General features: G+C 42.3%; 1 non-coding gene across 1 annotated transcript; it reads right to left on the bottom strand.

Annotated features, from left to right (window-relative positions):
• Positions 1–2615: 2615 nt before the first annotated feature.
• LOC144683142 (U6 spliceosomal RNA) lies at positions 2616–2722 on the bottom strand. The gene has a single exon (XR_013577186.1). It is a non-coding gene; the product is annotated as a U6 spliceosomal RNA (small nuclear RNA).
• Between the last annotated feature and the right edge of the window lie 17728 nt (positions 2723–20450).

The following is a 20450-nucleotide window of genomic DNA, read 5'->3' as shown; positions in this document are numbered from 1 at the left end:
CAGAAGATGGGGGTTGATAGCGATTGGGTTTCATGTATCTCTCTCCTGTTTCCAGCCTCACAAATAACCCACTGGATTGTACGCCATGTGATTGATGCACTGCAGGTTGTCCCGAGGGTTCTGGGGCAGCACCCTCCAGAGCAGATATAAAGATAAGGCTCAGAGAGTCATGCCATTAGCAGTGATTGCTGGTGCCCTCAATGCCTGAGCACCTCCCCACCTCACCTACTTTCAGACAGCAACTGAGCTCTCTGTGTGGAAGGGTAAGGGATCCACAGTGGCCTCTCCACCTGCAGAACAGATGGGCTGCAGTGGTGCTATGAGACATCACCTTATCACGTTGCCACTGAGGCCTATGTCCCTCTACCATTCAATGAGGTGAATGTGAGCAGTTGAGGGTTCACTTACTCTGGGCGCATGAATGAGGCCGTTCATCCTTTGTTGGCATTGCAGGGCAGTCCTCTGCTGGAGGCCCTGGGCACTGACTGCCCTAGATACTTACCCCCGTGCAGCATTCGTGTCCCTGCTCGGCCTCCTCCTCCCATCCGGTGGATAGAGGGCATCCCTCCTGGCCTCCACTTGGTCAAGCAAGACGGCCAGGGAGGCATCACTGAATTTGGGGACTGGTGCTCCCTGTCCTCTTCTGGCCATCACCTCAATCAGCATTGTGTAGGTTGCTGTCAGGGTGCTTTTTCAATATGGTGCCAGGATATGATGGCGGGGAGCACACTGTCCAGCCTGCCCCACCGGGCAAAACGTCGGGAAACCCTCGACTGCATAATTAATGATGTCAGGGTCGTGCGATATCACACGAATTCCCGGCGGCCTCTGTGGCAGGAAACTCCCCCGATTCCTGGCCCCGCCGTGGGACTTAGTCCCGGGAGGGAAGATTCTGCCCATCGTGTTCAATGGTTCAATTGTTCTGTGTTTGATTATATCAGTCTGGTAACTGATCTATGCTCACTGTGCTTGATTGGTAGTAAGCAAACTGTAGAAAGAGCTGGAAGCTGGAGCTGAAGTGTGGAGTAGACATTTTAAAGCATTGTAAGTAAAACTTGTTACACACATAGAAACTAGTGTCATATCTGCATTGTTCTGAAATGTATAAAGTATACAACAAAGGAAACAAAAAGGAAAACAGCTCGATGGTAGATATGGAATGTGGCATGATGCAGACTCTGCTGAGCTGTTGGAACAACTGCCAGCTGAACCTCTGAAGTATGCAATCCTGTGTAAGATCCTTTTTAAAAAAAATAAGGCTACATTATACAGGTACATACAAATTGACCTGAATTTGGACCGCTCTATGTCTTAGTCAAAAGTTCATGATCTCAGGCAATTCATCACCACCACCTTCTCAAAGGCAATTAGAGATGGGTAATAAATGTTGGCCTTGCCAGCAACATTGCCACCACCTGAATGAAGGAAAAAATTGTGGCATCATTGATATTATCTCCAATCCCTGGAAAGTATAACTGGTTCTCAGGCTGCATGAGAAATAATGAGATTAATACATACCATGATATCATACCAGGCCTGCAACCTCTATTAATCATTTCAAACATCACTACTAACTACATTTACAAAGCACTCCAATGTCATATTCAGCCATTAGACTTTAGATTGAAAAGTCCAGCACAGCACTATTTTACTACATAGTTTGCATAAAGAGCATTTTATCTTTAGTACTAGCATTACAATAAACTAGAGACAGCAAGATGTCTTGTAACAGAGAAATATCCAGCGTTTCTTTTTTTTATGAACTCAAAATTACATTCACGAATGGGCTATAGCTTTTCCACTGATCAAAAATTAATTCTAATTGTATTAAATCCTCGACTCACAATGCTACCAGTGTTCCAGCTAAGTCTATAACATGAGAAAGAACTAAGTGTGCGTCCAGTTTATTGGCCCTATCCATTTTATTTTATATCTTGCGTATAAAATGGGGTTATGTTCGTATTCGATTTATTTGTGTTAAGTGACCTTTTATCTTTGATGTTCAGAGTTATTTCAGCTTTCTTAATGTTGTTTTCAGAACCACATTGACCTTTATGGGTAACAGAGAGATTTGACCTGCTTCCATGATCTGCCCATGTGGAATACATATGCTGAGCATTACTGGTGTGCGCTGTGGTGGTAAGTGAAGTATTTACAAAAATTTGAGTTGACACATTTTATCAAATGTGGAAAGATGAAGACAAAACAGCTGCTATCCCTGTCGTAAGCAATCTTCTGATGATTGAATAAAAGTGTCAAGAAAATGGCTGGTTGATAGTTTTTTGTTCTCCGCCATCTAGTTTGATGTTAGTTTGAGCTGTCATTTACGTATCACAGTAGCGTGATTTATCAATAGAGAGAATGACCTTGTGGTTCCACGTCAGGTAAAGCAAGAAAACAGCACCCTCTACTGAAGTTTACAGCTTCCAAAGAGATGGATTTCAATGATCAAGTTTCTACTCAACTGACCCTTATTATTTCCTGATCCCACTGTTAACTTTGTAACTCTTTTTGTTATTAAATGATTAGAGCAGTGCTCAAACTGGCAAACTTCTGATAGCATCTCATAAGAGAACGAAGTCAAACGCCTTATCCATTAGGCCAGGCGTCCAGCACTTCTTTTTGAATGCTTCATGAATTTGCGTGTCATCCTCGCGCAGGGTCCACGCTAATCTTCCCTGTATCGTTCCAGTTTTAGTATATGTGCTGCCAAAGCGAGCACAAGCTGTTAACTTTGTAGGTGAACTGTGACATTAAAAGAAATCTCTAATAAGTACTGCATGAATTAAATTGAAAGGTCTGTCAGGGTGGGGTAAGGGTTGGTCTACCTTAAAAGCCACTTGTTGGAATTAGGTGACACTGGGCTAACATATGACAAGCTATCAAAGCCATGTTTGCAGTTTTATAGGAGCCTTTGTTAAGGAGAAGCTCGCGAATGAAACTCAGTTAATTTTCAAAGCTCAGCTCACAAAGTAATAAACTTGCCTTTAATACTGCCATGATTGGCAGCTTGCTTTTCAAAGAAGCCGGATGACTTTAATTGCGAAGGTGCCCCTTTATTTGGACTTCAACAACTTCAGAGCCAAGTTGCAAACCACAGCTGCTTCTTATTAGATGCTTAACATCTGATCACAAGCCATTTAATATTTAGATAATATTCTTCTGCTGGTTAGATTGATTTGATAGAACATGTGGCTTGTTTGAAAATTTTCAAACCAAGGCATTTTTTTTTAATAGACTTCAAAGGGTTTTAAGAACTAAATGATTAGTGTGTTTATATTGCTATTCAGAACCAAAAATAATTGCATTGTTGGAAAAATAATAAAAAGGGCTTAATATTCTCATATGGCGATTTAAGATAAATAATTACTTTAGTTTCCTGTTCCTCGGCAGTCTGTGGAACCAAACAGAGAATAATGAATGTGGTAATAGATCATAGGTATGCAACTAATATTTATTTAAATCAACAGTAATAAGCTACACATTTGTATAATTAGTTCACTGGAAACATTTTTTCCATTTATCTCGTTTCTAATAGCTTGTGACTTTATAGCTTTTATATGGTTCCTGATCATTAGCAGTAATACCACTGATATACTGGGGTCTTACACACAGTAGCTGAGTGGTTTCAATGCCTTCAAAATAGAGCTGTAGTTGAAAGGCACAAAGGCCAAAATCTTGGCCCATTAAGGAAAGTCAAAGGAAATGTTGAAGCTAATAGACTTATGGATCAGTGTTGATGGATACAGGAGCCTATGGCAGAAGATACAGTATAGCAAGTGGGTGGATTGTTAGAAGCTGTTCTCTGCATTGCCCAGTTAGGGAGAATGGATTGGGCTGTAACTTCCTCGGAGTGGCATTCATCGTCGGATGGCCACTCTGTGCCCACTTACCTATGCCAAATTTCTTCTGTGCCTGTCTCGCCCGACCTTCCGACTCAGGCCGGGTGATATCCAGGCAGCATAGCTGCCTCCAAGGCCCAGTGTCACAGTCCAGCAGAGTTGAATTGAAGGGGGACACGCCCCCCTTTTTTTTACGGCACTAGCTGCCGTAAAGCAGGTAAGTTTAAAGGTCCCCTTGAAGTTGCAGGCCAGGGAGAAGGTAAGGGGATAGGATTTAGGCGGTGGGGGTCTTCGGAACTCGGATGCAGGTCGGGGGAGGGTCTCAGACATCGGGAAGGCGGGGGCCTGGTTGAACCTCGGGAGTGGGGTGTCCTGTCAGGTCGGTGGGTGAGCGCCAGGCCTGTGGGGCAATGGAGAGGTCAGGTGAGGAGTCCTGTGCAGGTGGGGGGGAATCCCATGGGGGGTCAGGGGGGGGGGGGGTGGGGAATCCCATGGGGGGCGGGAAATACTATGGGGGGGTTGGTTAGTCAGGGGTGGGGGAGTTCCCTGGGAGGTCAGGGGTGTTGGGGGGAGACCTGTGGGGGGGATTGGTCTGGGTCTTTACAATTGTTACCCAAAAATTAGAAGAGGTTTTAATTCTTCTAACTTTTTCTCTGGGTAACTATTTGGGTAACCCTGTTGGGACCATTTGAAGTTTTTGCTTTAAATTGGATTTTTGGATGGTTCCCAGCCAGTGCAATTGTTCAGAGGAAGTGTGCACTTCTGGGCAATTGCCGTGCAAATGCTTGCCTGTGAGGCTCTGAGAAGGATTCCTCAGCGCATCTTTGGGGCACCTCCCCCCTCCCCCAATCCGACCCTGGGGAGCTCGGAAGTTACGGCCCAATATTCTTTGAGTGAGGAGCACTCATGAAATGTAGATTTGCGTAAATCAAGAAAACACTTTGCAACCTTTGCACTGGTTTCCCAGTTGAAGGACATTGCCATAAATTGCAACATGCTGTTCATAACTGGGTCATAAAATTTCAATTAATCTGCGAGGCATGCCGGACTTAAAGGAAATAGAACACCCAATATGCAAGAAAGGCTTCTGTTTATTTTCTTATTGCAATATCACTAAATGGGGGGAACAAAGTGAAGGGGTCCTTATAGCTTCTTCCTTCTCCCCCTCCCCATTTCTGAAGGAACAAATGTTGCTTTTTTTCAGATGTGGAAACTCCACAATAGCCCCAGCGCTGGGGTGACGGGCTAAATGGCCAGTTCTGTGGTGAAATTCCCTTGATCATATTTTCTGGGAGATTCTGGGTTTACATACGGTAGATTATCGGGGTGCCGATTGAGACTTTTATTTCAAAAATTGTTATCATTTGTAGAATTCCGGTAGGAGAAGACTGATTTAATGTTGAGAACAGTTAGCTGATATGTTAGTGCTTCATGCATCTTGTGAGTTCAGGAAGATAAGCCACATAAACCAGCTGGAAAACTGATTGCCTGCTGAGTCAGAGAGAAAAAGGAAAACAAGAGTGTTTGAGTTCAACAAAGGAAGTGAAAAGGACCTCACTGGGAAATCTGGAGTCATCTCAGAGTGGCTTACCTCCACCTTCCCAATAGCAAATTGTACCCACATTCACTTCGGTTGCATTAATGTGCTGCTTGCGTAATGTGGCCTTTTGGTGTTTGTTGAAAGCTAATTACTGAAGTGTAACTGATACTGCAACATGAGGAGACAGGTTTATAAGGCTTGCTGCTCTACCACAAATAATATTTTTCTTCGCTAATTGTTTTATGTGCAGTGCATGGATTTATTTTGATCGTGCATTAACCGCATTGAGGCTTGTGATGGAATTCACTATCTGTTCTCAAATAAAACATACGGGGTTGTTAGCTCTATTCAGTAAACGCCATAACCCTACTCGTATTATATAGTTTTGAAAGCTACTAAACAATGTTCAGCATTAGAAATTTTTCGAAAAGGCACCTCGCACACGTTTTTTGAAAGAATACTTCATCTATTTTAAAATTAATGGCTGATTCTAAAGATCTGAGTTCAATTCCCTGCTATTCAAATCTCTTTTTCTTTGCTTATTGACTATTAGCTAATGCCTTGATCCCTGCTACCTCACTCAGATTTGGCTCCAATTCTATCCCACCTTTCTACATCTACCCTGCTGTTCTGATTCTCCTCTTTCAACCAGTTAGCAGGAAGATGCAAGCGTTGGTTACGGCAGTACGGTTGTTGATCTGTGTATAAATCATGGCGTGGCGATTCTACCCAGCTGTTGTATTCCATTTATAGATTTGCACTTCCTAGAGCAAAAATAGCACATCGCGAGGGGTACTCACACATCAGATTAGAAATAGAAAATAATCAACAAATGAATGTCAATTCAACGGGCGGAATTTTCCGTGCCCGCTGGCATTGGGCGCGTTCAGTGGCGTGAGCAGACAATGTGGCGTAATTGGTTTTACACGACAGGAAACCAGTTCGCGATCGCCCACCGTGTTTCCCGTTATCAGATGTCGGGAACCTCGTTGTAATACATCAGTGTATCATTATCAGGCCAGCCCGTCGGAATTCCACCTCCCTCCGCAGGATCGTCCGTCCACATTGGCGGGAAAGCACGCCGACGCCTTTTCACAACAGCACATAAAAGGCGTGTACTTGGCGGCCTGCACTTTTAGGGGAACTCGGAGGTGAGTACACAGTAACGATATGCAGTGCTCGTCAGGGGCGCCTACTGGACTTCAAGATTCAGGGGCGTCGGGGGTGGGGGTCAGGGTTAAGGGTAGCCCTGCCATTGAGGTGATTGGTGGTGGGGGGAGCGGCCGCGCATTAGGGAAACCTGTATAAAGTGACCATTCCTCTGCAACTGAGACAGTTCAAGCGCAGCCACATTGATATGATTGGAGTCGGGCTTCTAGCTTATCTGCCACCAAGTGCTCCAAAGCTTTACATACACCCCATCCCCCACTCCCACCAACCTCCCCTCCCTCCCCCCACTCACCCCCTGCAAAGTCATGAGCATTTTAGTGGACTGCAGAACAGTTGGATGACTGCACATGTTGTACAATCTCCTTGCTAAAGCTGCCCATGGAGCAGTCACTGCTGGTGGCACTCACAGCCCCTTGTGATGTCCACATCCCGGTTTGGAGCAGTCTCACCCATGGTTCAAGCCACCAATGCAGCCTTGCAGCATGGGTTAGGACTATGCCTGCATCTGCGAGCACAGCACGAAGTCCAGAGGCATTGCCATGGGGAATGAACCAGGGAATGGCTGTCCCCAAGCTTTTATTTAGTTGAAAAAGGTGCAATGCACAGACATGCTCCTTCCAACTGCAAAGGACAGGGCCCTGTATGTGAACATTTGAATATATAACAAAAGCTTGGGGGACAGCCATTCCCTGGTTCATTTCCCATGGCAATGCCATGGCCAGTCAAAGTTGATCTGCCTGGTTTGAATTTGGACAGAAGCTTGGCAGTTAACTGTTTCTTGGTGCATTCTCCATGGCAGCACCTCTATAAATCAGAGTCCACTTGCCAACCAATCAGAACTCTCTTCCCATGCAATATAATTTGTTGTTTATTTTACTATGGGTATTCTTGCAAACTTTAAAGTTAAATATGACATCTATCAAATTACTGAGCATGTGGTATGTTGGCAGAAAAGTCAATTATCAGTAATTCATTTCATTACGAAATTCATTTCAAATCCCTTTTTGCAGAGGATTTTTTTCCGGCAGGTTGACAGCTCTGAACTTGTGTGGGCCAACAACAGAGATCCTGCTAAGATAACACATGATTGTCATTCATAAATATTGCATTTAGACTGTTATAGCCCTGTTAGCTAGGGTGGGGCCTAAAATACTATTTTTTTTTACAAAATGTTAACAGTTCTCTCAAAATGTAAATCTCCCAACTTGATTGGAGGCTTTGTTGGCGGGGGGAGCCAGTGGTGTTCGATGTATCTAGAGTGTCAATATCTAAAATAAAGGCAACCTGCATTTACATAGCACCTTTAACATAGTAAAATGTCTTAGGGGATACCACAGTTGCGTTACCAATCAAAATTTGACACTGAGCCACTTAAGGAGACATTAGAACAGGTAACCAAAAGCGAAGTCAAAGAAGTAGGTTTTAGGAAACATCTTAAAGTGTAGAGTGGGAGACAGAGAGGTGGAGATGTTTAAGGAGGAATTCAAGACTTTAGTGTCTAGGCAGCAGAAGACACAGCCACCAATGGTGGAGTGATAAAAATCAGGGATGCAAAAGAGGCATGCAAAACCATAAATATACAATAAAATTGTGGTGTTTTGAGGCAATATGTTGATGGGGTCAGACAATGAGATAAGCTCAAATGATTAATCAGCAATATCTAAACCTGAAGGACTGCAACTTAAAACGTGGGTCAACCTGTTTCTGTTGGTGAGGAGTAAATTTACAAGACTTCTGCAGGCAGAGACCTTCCTCCACTGACGCCACAGATCAGGAATTCAGGCAACGGCTGACTGCGATCTTCACAGGAATATTTACATTAAGGAACTGTGAGAAGTGGTGTACAAGTTTCTGCAATACGCTCCCAATGGACAAAACTCCCACAAGCAATGCAAACTACAATAATTGAATAGCATATTCAACACAATAAAAGATTGCAGAAATCCCTCCTTAATGTACATACACAAAGTTGAAGTTAATTGTCCCATAATTATTTTATTTTCAGTAGGGTTTTGTTTCTTGCTGTCTCTATTATGACATGAACCAGTGATAAACACTTGAGTTATATTATTGAGTTTACCTCACTGCATGTTACTGGACAATAACACATTCTGCATATATTGCTATTAAGTGTTAGCTTGACTCAATTGATTACGTTCTCACCTCTGTCTCCGAAGGTTGTGCATTGAAGTATCGCTCCAGGTCTTGAGAACATAATCTATACAATGCAGCGTAGTATTGATGAAGTGCTGTAATGTCGGTGATGACAACTTTCAGATGGGTTGTTAAACCAAAGCCCAGTCTGCCTGCTCAGGTGAATATTAAAAATGCAATGGCACTAGATTGAAAACAAACAGAGTGTTTTTCCCAGTGACCTGCCAACACTCCTCACTCAAACGGCACAAAAAGTAGATGAACTGGGTTGTTTATCTTTTTCCATTTTGTGGTGTTTTGCTGTGTGTAAAATGGCTGCATTTTTGGCTATGTTAAGGGATCAGGCTTTATCAAGTGGCTACATTGACTTATCTTCTTCTTAAGTGTTTTGACTTCATTTCGTTATTCAATTACTTTTATTAGCTAGGTTCATTTAAATCTAAGTGAGCACACCCTACAAAGAGCTTTGAATGATATTGCCCCTTTAAGAGGAAACAATTCATATATTCCAGCATTATTGGATATTTCCCAATGCCACAATCACGCCAACCTGGTTTAAAATTGAACCCAGAAGACAATGACTTCAACTTAATTAATTTAGGCTTTAGATAGTCTTATTTTTCCCCCCTGAATTTGTGTTTCAGTTGGCTTATTTAAATTAGATCCAAACTCTGGCTCAGGGTCTGAACATAAACACAGTAGTAGAACATTACCACAAAGGTTTGTGTTTGAAATACTGAAAGATCTTAAAGGACACATGAGAGGTAGAAGCATAATGAAAGTTTTTTTTGTGTTATACCGGCTATGAGATTATTTGTTATCATTATATATGAAACAGCCCCACTCTCCAACAAGCAACTCACATACTTGTACATGGCAAAGATTTATATGCTTCAGTAAGTGAAAAAATGGATATATATGGTTTGTTTGGTCGTGGAACAGCAGGCATTGAGTATATCACAGATGTATTGTAAATTATTAATCTGAAGAGTTAAAGTAAGGAAGATAGAAAAAGAAAAGGTCCACTTTACAATTAAACATCAAAGACGTAATTCAGATTACAAGGTACAAGTTTAGTAGCAACAAAGGATTGCATTGAATATTTAATATTGCACTGAGAAAAATAATAGCATACATGAAAATCTACTTCACTTCACAAAATATAATACATAATGTAAATGCTCTCAGTCCCCTCTTCCATAGCCACAAGACGTGCACCGCACATGTTTAACAGAAATGGCTAAGCAGTAACATTGTTCACTCAGGCTCATGGGGATGCTGGAGTATTGTTTTTTTTTGTGTGGTTTGGAAAACATAGGCCTGAGGTCAGTGCGGATCTAACAGCATTCCTGCTAATATCTCTGTATGCTTCTCCCATCAACTGGGGTAAAAGTGGAATTGCTCATCATTCATGCTCCCTGTCACATTTCTTGTACTGCTGCCCTGGCGTGATGTATGCCTTCTGAGTCATCTTGCTCAGCCTGGATAAAGCATTACCTGTAGCTTCATGTGATCTTAGATACTTACTGCTACATTCTTCCTAATTTGCCCCCATCATGTGCCTGTTTGTCTTTGAGCATAATGAAGCGCATCATTGCAGTAAGTGTGCTTGACAGGTATTGGTGGCTGCTGCTATTTACAAGAAAATATGCACTATCATCATCATTATTATTATTATAATACTTATCACATGTTACAACTGAGCAATTTCTAATAGCTTATTTCCCAATAGACAACGCGTGCTTTATTACAATCATTTTCCCAGGAGGTAATATCCGTTAGACATTATTCAATAGATGGTACTCAAACCCTTCACTAGTACACTTGTAAATATCAAGCTGGGGCACATTATTATGGGGCAAGTATATGGGAATTAAAATAGGGCCACACAATATTGAAATGCATCTTTAGTAGACTAACCCTTTTGGTTCCCTATGAATTCAGACTGCAATACCTTTTCAACAAAAATCCCCAAGGCAAAATTTCAATTTTTGATAAACAGGACCACGAATATGGTGATTTTGGGTTATTAATTGTTGGTGATTGAGAGTATAGTTTGTTGATCAAATAAAATATTTATTTTTTCATATGGGTCATCAGTTGCTAATAAAATGTTTGCTTCTCACTAAGGGATTGTAAAGGTAGTGACTGGCATAAGAGGTCAGGAGGCTCTGGACCGATGCAAATATGGTTAAGGTAGCCATTTGGAGAAATGCCTAGTAACTGAGGTGACAGTCTTGATGAGGCTACGACAACAACTTGTATTTGTACAACACCTATAATATAACAAAATGTTCAAAGGAGCTTCACAGGTGCGTCATAAGGCAAGATTTGAAACTAAGTCACATAAGGCAATGTTAACACAGATAACCACAAACTTAATCAAAGAGGTACGTTTTCAGGAGCATCTCAAAGGAGGAAAAAGAGGTAGCAAACCAAAAAGGTTTATGGAGTGATTCCAGAGCTAAGGACCTAGGCAGCTGAAGGCATGACCACCAATGGTGGAACCTACAATCAATACACTTTCATGTGATAAAGGAAGCCAAATTCACTTCCATACACAATAATGTAATAATTCCACCAGATAACTGTATTTGTATTAAGTGATTCACCCATCAGTTAATAGAACAGCGTGAATACCCAAAAATACTAATGTGAAATCCTATAATTATGCTATTAGGAAGAGAAATCAATTAGAAGCACAATCAATTTATTTCACAAAATTGATATCTGACCTTAAACCTTGGATAACCCATAAACTCAACTGCTGAGGTACTGTACTAGAAGATACCATTGATTGACTGGTCCATTAAAAAAAACCTAAAGCTGTTCACAAAATAGGTTTTGAGAAAGAACTCCTTTCAGCTCCTTTGCTCCCATCTTTGGAAGACTAACTCTATTTGCTTCCTCTGAATTCAGAGAGTAAAACAAACAAAAAATCCCCTCAGGCAAAATTTCAGTTTTTGTTAAACAAGATAATGAATAGGGTTATTGTAGTTTATTAATAGTTGATGATTGAGTGTATAGTTTGTCAACTGTAGACAATGTTACTCAATGCAAGTGGGCATACCGAATCGCATCAAGTCTCAAAAGGAAATTCAACAAGCTTACTTCTCAAAGGAGAGCTAGCAAGACCAGGGAAAAGCAACTGTGAACCAATTCTTCAAAAATATTGTAGAGAAGAGTAGAGAAGAATTACTCCATCAGCCATTCATCATCATCCATCCATCAGCAAATGCTCCAGACCATTTCCTTGTATGTTACTTACTTTTGTAATGAATAGGATCAGAACATTTACTCCCTTCACCACCAGTACACTGTGGAAGTAATATGTCCAATCCACAAGATGCATTCAGCAACTCAACAAGGCATCTTCGACAGCACCTTCCAAACCCACAAACCCGACCGCCTAGAAGGCCAAGGACAGCAGGCACATGGAAACACCACCACCTGCAAGTTCCCTCCAAGCCTCACACCATCTTGACTTGGAAATATATCAGTGTTCCTTCAATGTCGCTGAGTCAAATCCTGGGACTCCCTTTATAACAGCATTGTGGGTGTACCTGCACCACATGTGCTGCAGCCATTCAAGAAGGTGGCTCACCACCAACTTCTCAAGGGCAATTTGGGATGGGCAATAAATACTGACCTTTGCCAGCAATGCCCACACCCCATGAACAGATGAAAAAAGGGAGAAAATACCTGAATAAGGCATTGCATGTTTTTAACAGTACAAACTCAACAAGCTTTGCACTTAAAAAGTCACACTGAGCCATCCTCATAGGATTTTCTGCGTGGGTTTGAATAGATTGGGAAAATGGGCTGACACTGGTAAATATTCTTCTATGTAGATAAGCATGCAGCTATGCCCACAGAATTCGGATTATAACATAAGTGGATATGGGCTATCCTGACGGGTAGGGACAGGAACTTGGTAGGGGTCATTAACTGCTCCTAACCAGGATAATGTCCAGTATCTGCTGTGACAATACACTCCGGACCTTGAGTTTGGATCTGCTGAAGAGGAATAAACAGGGGATCTGACTCAATTCTTCAGGGCACCAATGATATACAGGGGATAGGTTGTATGAGGTGATGGGACCATGTAGAGCTAGGCGCCATCCATTTAAATTGAGAAAGCTGGGAGTCAAATTGGATGTGCAGAAGATATATATTTCTCAAAAGATGATTAACCTGCGGGACAGCAACAGGAGGGCTGATTGTGTACGCTCCTTCAAGAAAGTGCTACGTGTAATTTTAGACAAAATTACATAATCATGGGAGGTGGGTAAGAAAATTCTGGGTAATAGCCATTTGGTCAGGGCTTCTTGGTGGGTCAGACTGAGTCCCAAAATTACTGGGTTGTTTTACCTTTTCAAAGAAATTAGGAGAAAGGGTGGGAACTTGGAGACAGGTCAAAAGGTACTGATTGCCCTTCCTTATCCCGAATACATAACAATATTGTTTTACTAGAAGTGAGTGTGAAGCAATCAAGTCCTAATTTCAGAAGGGGACTGGGGTAAGCAGGATGTTCAGGATTTGTAATTTGTCATATTCCTCTTTGGAACAAAATCATCTAAAATGCATGCAAGAGCTAGTGTTCAGCTTATATTATTTTGAACTTTTTTTCTGTATGGTTGTCTATATATGAGTTGTAATTTTGTCTCTTTATTTCACTCCCACCATTTCTAACAGAGAGCACAGAGATGCATTGTTTCGCCTGAGGGGTTTTCGGGAATGAAATACATGAAGAAACACAAGGGAGCAAAACCAGACAAAGTGAAAAAACACAGGGATAATAAACATCTAAGGAAAGATGTGGAACAAAGAGTCAGAAAAGATTGCAGCAAAAGAAAATGCATTTCAGGGTGAGATCTGGAAAGTATTTCCCTTTCGGTCTCCACAACCTCACCTCAAACCATGAGGAGCTCATAGATTTCGTTGTCTGCAAGATTGAGATGATTTACAAAACTACATCTGCTGTTTTCTTATCTGTGGCTGACTCCAGCCCCACAATCCTTAGCCCATAAATTCTCTCCAGTCTCCTACCTACTCTAGCATTAAATCCTCGTCCTTTTGCAGTTTTTCCCTTAACTCTCTTCTACCCTCTTCAAACTCATTGTCTGTCAGATGACCTCATGCCCCCTGATTCTCCCTTCACTCAGCTCAAAACTGCCCAGCTCCCTGTCATGGCCTCCATTCTGTCTGACATTGTCAATACGTTCCTTTCCCCAATCAACATCCCTCACCCCATCAGAGCTGCCATCCTCATCCCTCCCCAATAAAAAAAAATCCTCATTCATTCTGTCTTCTCCGATTCCTAACCAATCTCCAACCTCCTTTTCCTCTCTGAAATCCTTGGACGTTTTGTCACCTCCCAGCTCTGTGCTTTTTCCTTCCCAAACTCATTTCAAACTCGCATCACCAAAGTACCCTGAGTTAAACTCACAAAGTAATTTTCCTGATATTTGTAATACGTTAGTTACCCTTGTCCTCAACATTGCCTTTTGATGCCTCTCAAGGTCAACAGGACTTTTCTTATATGGTTTCATTACTTATCTAAACATTGCTAATGTATCTCCAGAAACACTTTCTGTTCCCTTCCCTATACTGTCACCCCAGAGCCCCCCAAAGATTTATTTTGGATCACTCCTCCTTCCATTCAATATTCTTTTCCCTTGGCAGCATCACCTAAAATCTGCGGTAACAAAAAACTGAATTACTGAAACAAATTAATTACACACAATAGAGATGCTCAGTGATTGTATTTTTTTTTGACTACAGGTTTTGAATTGCTACCTTGTATGGAATGCCCATTACCAGGACGCACAAAACAATGGATATGATCAAAGTTTCCTTCCATAAAACATGGGCCCAGATTTCCAGTCTGCATTCATTGATTTTGCCCTGATTAGAGGGTGGAACCTACAATCAGTACAATTTCATAACATCAATTCATAAAGGAAGCCAAATGCACTTCCACACGCAATAATGTAGTAATTCCACCAGATAACTGTGTTCATATTAAGTGATTCACCCACCAATTAGTAGGACAGTGTGGATACCCCAAAATACTAACATGAAGTCCTATAATTATGCTATTAGGAAGAGAAATCAATTAGAAGCACAATCAATTTATTTCACACAATTGATATCTTAAACCTGGGATAACTGATAAACTCAACTGCTGAGGTATTGTACTCAAAGATACCATTGATTGGCTGGCCTATTAAAAAAACCTAAAGCTGTTCACAAAATAGGTTCTGAGAAAGAACTCCTTTCAGCTCCTTTGATCCCATCTTTGGAAGACTAACTCTATTTGCTCCTCCTGAATTCAGACAGTAAAACAAACAAAAAAATCCCCTCAGGCAAAATTTCAATTTTTGTTAAACAGGATAATGTGTGTGAGTGTGTGCATGTATGTTCTCCAAATTCCCAGTGATCAGGTCCAGCAGTAGGATGTACATACAACACATACATAGACACTTGTATATCGATTGAGAATTGGTTAGCAGGCAGGAAACAGAGAGTAGGAATAAATGGGTCTTTTTCGGAGTGGCAGGTGGTGACTAATGGGGTACCACAGGGATCAGTGCTGGGACCATAGCTATTCACAACATATTGCGATGATGTGGGAGAGGAAACCAAATGTAATATTTCCAAGTTTGCTGATGACACGAAACTTGGAGAGAATGTGAATGATGAACAGGGTGTTAAGAGTTAGGGTGTTCAAGGTGATTTAAACAGGTTGAATGAATGGGCAAATACATAGCAGATGCAGTATAATTTGGATGAGTGTGAAGTTATCCGCTTTGGTAGGAAAAACAGAATGGCAGAGTATTAATTAAATGGTGATAGATTGGAAAATGTTGATGTACAAAGGGACCTGGGTGTCCTTGTACACCAATCACTGAAAACAACTATACAGGTGCAGAAAGCAGTTAAGAAGGTAAATGATATGTTGGCCTTCATTGCAAGAGGACTTGCATACAGGAGCAAGGATGTCTTACTACAGCTATACAGGGCCTTGGTGAGACCACACCTGGGGTATTACGTGCAGTTTTGGTCTCCTTGCCCAAGAAAGGATATACTTGCCATAGGGGGAGTGCAGTGAAGGTTCACCAGACTGATTCCTGGGATACAGGATTGTCGTATGAGGAGAGATTGGACCGACGGGGCCTGTATTCACTGGAGTTTAGAAGAATGAGAGGAAATCTCATTGAAATGTATAAAATTCTGACAGGGATGGACAGACTGAATGCAGGGATGATGTTTCCTCTGGCTGGGGGTTCTACCGCAAGGGGGTGTCACAGTCTCAGGATATGGGGTAGAACATTTAAAACTGAGATGAGGAGAAACTTCTTCACTCAGAATTCTCTACCACAGAAGGCTGTGGAGGCCAAGTCACTGAATATATTTAAGAAGGAAATAGATAGATTTCTGGACTCTAAAGGCATCAAGGGATGTGGGGAGAGAGCAGGAACATGGCATTGAGATAGAGGATCAGCCATGATCATATTGAATGATGGATCAGGCTTGAAGGGCTGAATGACTTACTGCTGCTCCTATTTTCTATGTTGCTATGTTTCTATGTATGCAAATTTGGAAACCATGTCCTCCGATGTATTTCCTGCAATTTGGATCATTAGAACACTGGACACACAAAGGACATCTGTTATGTCCTGATGCCTAATGTCGAGGGGTCAGTTCAGAGCCCAAGAAATGATTCTGTGCAGCTTGACCTTTGCAAGCACCCAAGCACTGCCTTGCAAAATGCTTAAAAATTCGTCACTATTTTATCGGAAACTCAGAAACAAACTACAATCAATTCCAAATTCATTGACAGAGGCAAGTGTAGCCATCCTTAAAATGTCAAAGACTGCACTTCGAAAGGTACTCCATTGGTTGCAAAGCACTTTGAGATGTATCTTTTTTTAATGCTGTGGCTCAGTTGGCAGCACTCTTGCCTTTAAGTCAGAAGGTTGTGGGTTCAGGGGCTTGAAAGCAGAAATCAAGGCTGACTCTCCAGTGCAGTAATGTTGGGGTCTTCCACTGTTGGAGATGTACCTTTTGGATGAGACATTAAACCTAGGGCCCTCCTGCCTTCTCAAGTGGACTATTTTGAAGAAGAGTAGAAGACTTACCCTTGGTGTCCTGGCCAATGTTTATCACTGTCACTGGGTCAAAGTCCTGGAACTCCCTCCCTAACAGCACTATGGGTGTACCTACACCACATGGACTGCAGCGGTTCAAGGAGGCAGCTCACCACCACCTTCTCAAGGGCAACTAGGGATGGGCAATAAATGCTGGCCCAGCCAGCGAAGCCCACATCCCGTGAATGAATAAAAAGAAAACTTTCAATCAACATCACAAAACAGATTAGTTGGCCATTAACATATTGCTACTACCCAACCGTACAATCATTTCAGTTTTAACATGAATTAGTAGAGATGTAAATCTGTAGGGGAATTGGTTATTAAGGAGCCTCTTTAACTCGAGTACACGTTCCTGTTTTAATTCAAGTTTGAAATGTTCTAATGATGACTGCCATACATTCCTGGCAAGAGATCATGAGTTACTCATTTCAGGTACATTTCATAGGAACATGCCAGTTCCCATTTAACAGGGCTCCACCTTTTAGATAAGTAATATGGATCTATCCATTATGTAATCTATCAATAACCCATTATCACTTTAACATTGTGTTGTTTACCAAACTAGCTGGAGCTCTGGCCATAACCTTGCATTTTTCAATCAAGTTTCTGTCCCAGCAAGTCTGCATGTGCTGTGTCAGGCACAAGTTCTCATGGGCAGGGAACATCAATAGCAGAATCACCCGTCTCAAAATGGTGGGCCATTTAGATATTAACTAAATGGTAAATGGGAGTGGGGTGGCGGGGGTGGGGTGCACACAGAGACCATTTCTCAACTATCTGGATGGCGAGGTATCTGCATCAAATGATTTCCATATAAGACAAGTGTCCAGAGTTGTCAGTGAATCAGCTGTGAGTGTAGTTGATTGCAAGAGCAAAACCCATGGAAAAGAAAATAGCGTAGAGGTAAACTTAAGCTTAAAGATATTTCTTCCTTTCCTCAAAAATTGATACAGCAAAAATTCCAAAATGTTAAATTAACATCCCACGCTTTCAACTTTGATCAGTGTGGCCCACAGGGAACCCAGCCAACAGAGCATGATTCATTACATTGTCAACCATGCCTCAGTTGGCAGCACTCTCACCTGAGTTAGAAGATTGCTATCTTTCAGATGAGATATTAAATTGAGGCCCCATCTGCCATATCAGGAAAAAGATACCATGGCACAATTTCGAAGAGGAGCAGGGGATTTATCCCAGGTGTCCCGGCCAACATTTATCCTTCAATCAACATAACAAAAACAATTTACCTGATCAGTATTGCCTTGAAGTTTGTACCCAAGAATTGTGGGAGCTTGCTGTGCACAAATTGGTTGCCACATTTCAGCAGTGACTCGGTACTTCATTGACTGTAAATTGCTTTGGGATGTCCAGAGGTTGTGAAAGGTGCTGTATAAATGCAAGTCTTTTTCTTCATATTCCATAGTATTTGATAGTATTTGACTGTCCTTGGCTGTCTAATCATTAAGGCTATTCTTAAGCAGATATTTACGGCATTCTCTAAAGGAGTTAACTCTTGCACCATGTGAAGGTTATTGCTGAGAACCTACTCCACATTTTCACTGGGAAGATAATTCTCTGAATCTCCAGTCTTGCTTGAACCTGTCTAGTTCTGTATTTTCAAAAACAGTCACCCCAGCTAGACTTATTGGGCTGGTTTTTATGCTCTCCTGCTGAAGGGTTTGAAGGGGAGGGTTAGGGGGTGCTCATAAAATACAGTGTATGGCCTGCCCATGGCTACCTGCATGCCCCTGACCTGTCTCAAGTTTTATGGAGGGCGGTAGAGATTTTGGTGTCCCCACCTCTGTAGGGGGCGGTGGTGAGTGTCAGCTTCACCTCTGACTTCAGAGTGGTCCGAATCGCTCCCACTCCTTGGGTTCTAGACCTTGGACTTATTTGGGGGTTGTGACAAAATGCAGCAGACAAGTGGTTTTGGTGCAAGAAACAAAACTGGGTTTAGTGAAGTCACAAATGAATTTAGGATTACACTGAGATTTTACAGACCTACAAAGTACACTTAGTTAAGAATGGGGAACACACGGCATAACGAGGAAAATCACGCTACTAATCCCCTTACCCTTGTCCCACTCCCAAAACCTAACTAAATTGAACTAGGAGAGGTCAGGGATCATGCTCACCAACCAGGGTTCCTTGACAGTTCGAAAGCCAGCCAGGTAAGCCGGTTGCAGTTTTGGGGTACGCTCTTTGTGTCCTCTGGGGCCTGCCATCCCCACGTGGTCCTGGTCTGTGGAATCTGCGAAGGTTCTTCAGTTGGGTGGAGGGCGCAGTTGTGGGCGGTCGATCTTCATGGAGGGCTGCGGTTGCGGCCTTGTTGTCTTCGGTTGAGCCTGCCACCCCGTGCCCCTCGCCGTGATGTTGCCTGCGGGCCTGCAAACCTCCAGATCTCCTCCCTCCGCTTGGTTCGGCTACCTCTCCCTGTTTAAGCTCTGCTTCAACCATTCCAAAAGCTGCTCACCCTCCTGTGTCCTTCCTCCGCTTGGCTCAGCTCCCTGCTTAAAACTCTGCTTCAACCGCTCCAAAAACTGCTCAGCCCCCTGTTTAAACTCTGCTTCAACTACTCCAAACTGCTCACCCTGCTTAAACTCTCCTTCAACAGCTCCAAACGCTCACCCTCCTCCCTTCGTAACTGGTGGCCCAGTTATACGTTTTTTTTTCGAATTTCTTATCTCAATTCAAATCAAGATTAGTTCTTTGTCTGATTTGGGCTTCTTCAGGTGATTGTTGTCTCATTGTTTTTAATGGGCTTGCATGATGTTTATCGTTGTCTTCCTGCCCCCATAACTAGTCTTGAACTGCAAGCCATTGTTGATGTGGAGTATTAATAGGTTCGCATTAATGGCATTGATTGCTGCCTTCCTGTCTTAGTAGTTAGTAGCGATTATTTATGCAAGATTTTGATTGGCTTTAGTTTTGTGTAAGATGAAGTCTTTCTCTGGGTTGATTGTTTTAAAAGGAAGAATGCGTATTCTGTCTCCTCTCGTTGTCTGGTTGCAGGCAACAATCCACACTGCACTCAACAAGCCCAGGCATGTCCAGTCCCAGGACTTCATGGGCTGCAGGGCTCTACACTTAACTCAGCAGTGTTGGGTCCTCTGCCATAAAAGTCCAAAAGTCATATCCTTGTTGATGATATGAAAAATGTGGGAATTTTGAGAACCCTTCACCTCTCCTTCGGCCTATTGAGGCCCTTAAGCAGCTAATTAATGGCCATTTAAGGATCTCATCCCACCCCTGCCGCTATTTCACCTGCCAGTACTTTTGGTTCGAAGGATTAGTGTCAGATAAAGGGGAGTCTCTTCTGGGAGTTTCTTGTGCCCATCGGAGGTACCCACCCCAAGTGAGGTGATACCTCCTTGTTGTAGGGTGGCCGAGTTGTACTATGAATGATAGAATTGATCTGCAGACACTTCTTGGGTGAAAACATTAAGTTTATTTACAACATACTCAGCAGAAACTACACGTGTGCTTTGAACTCGAACTCCATCTCTACACTGACTGCTGAGGTAGCCCACGCTACTATTCTATTGGACCATGTGATCTTCCTTAACAAGTATTATTCTTAAAGGTGCA

The sequence above is a fragment of the Cetorhinus maximus genome, chromosome 7 (genome assembly GCF_964194155.1).
Source record: "Cetorhinus maximus chromosome 7, sCetMax3.hap1.1, whole genome shotgun sequence".
Classification (NCBI taxonomy): Eukaryota; Metazoa; Chordata; class Chondrichthyes; order Lamniformes; family Cetorhinidae; genus Cetorhinus; species Cetorhinus maximus.
Note: the sequence above shows the minus strand (reverse complement) of the source record. Positions and strands in the feature narration are given on the sequence as shown.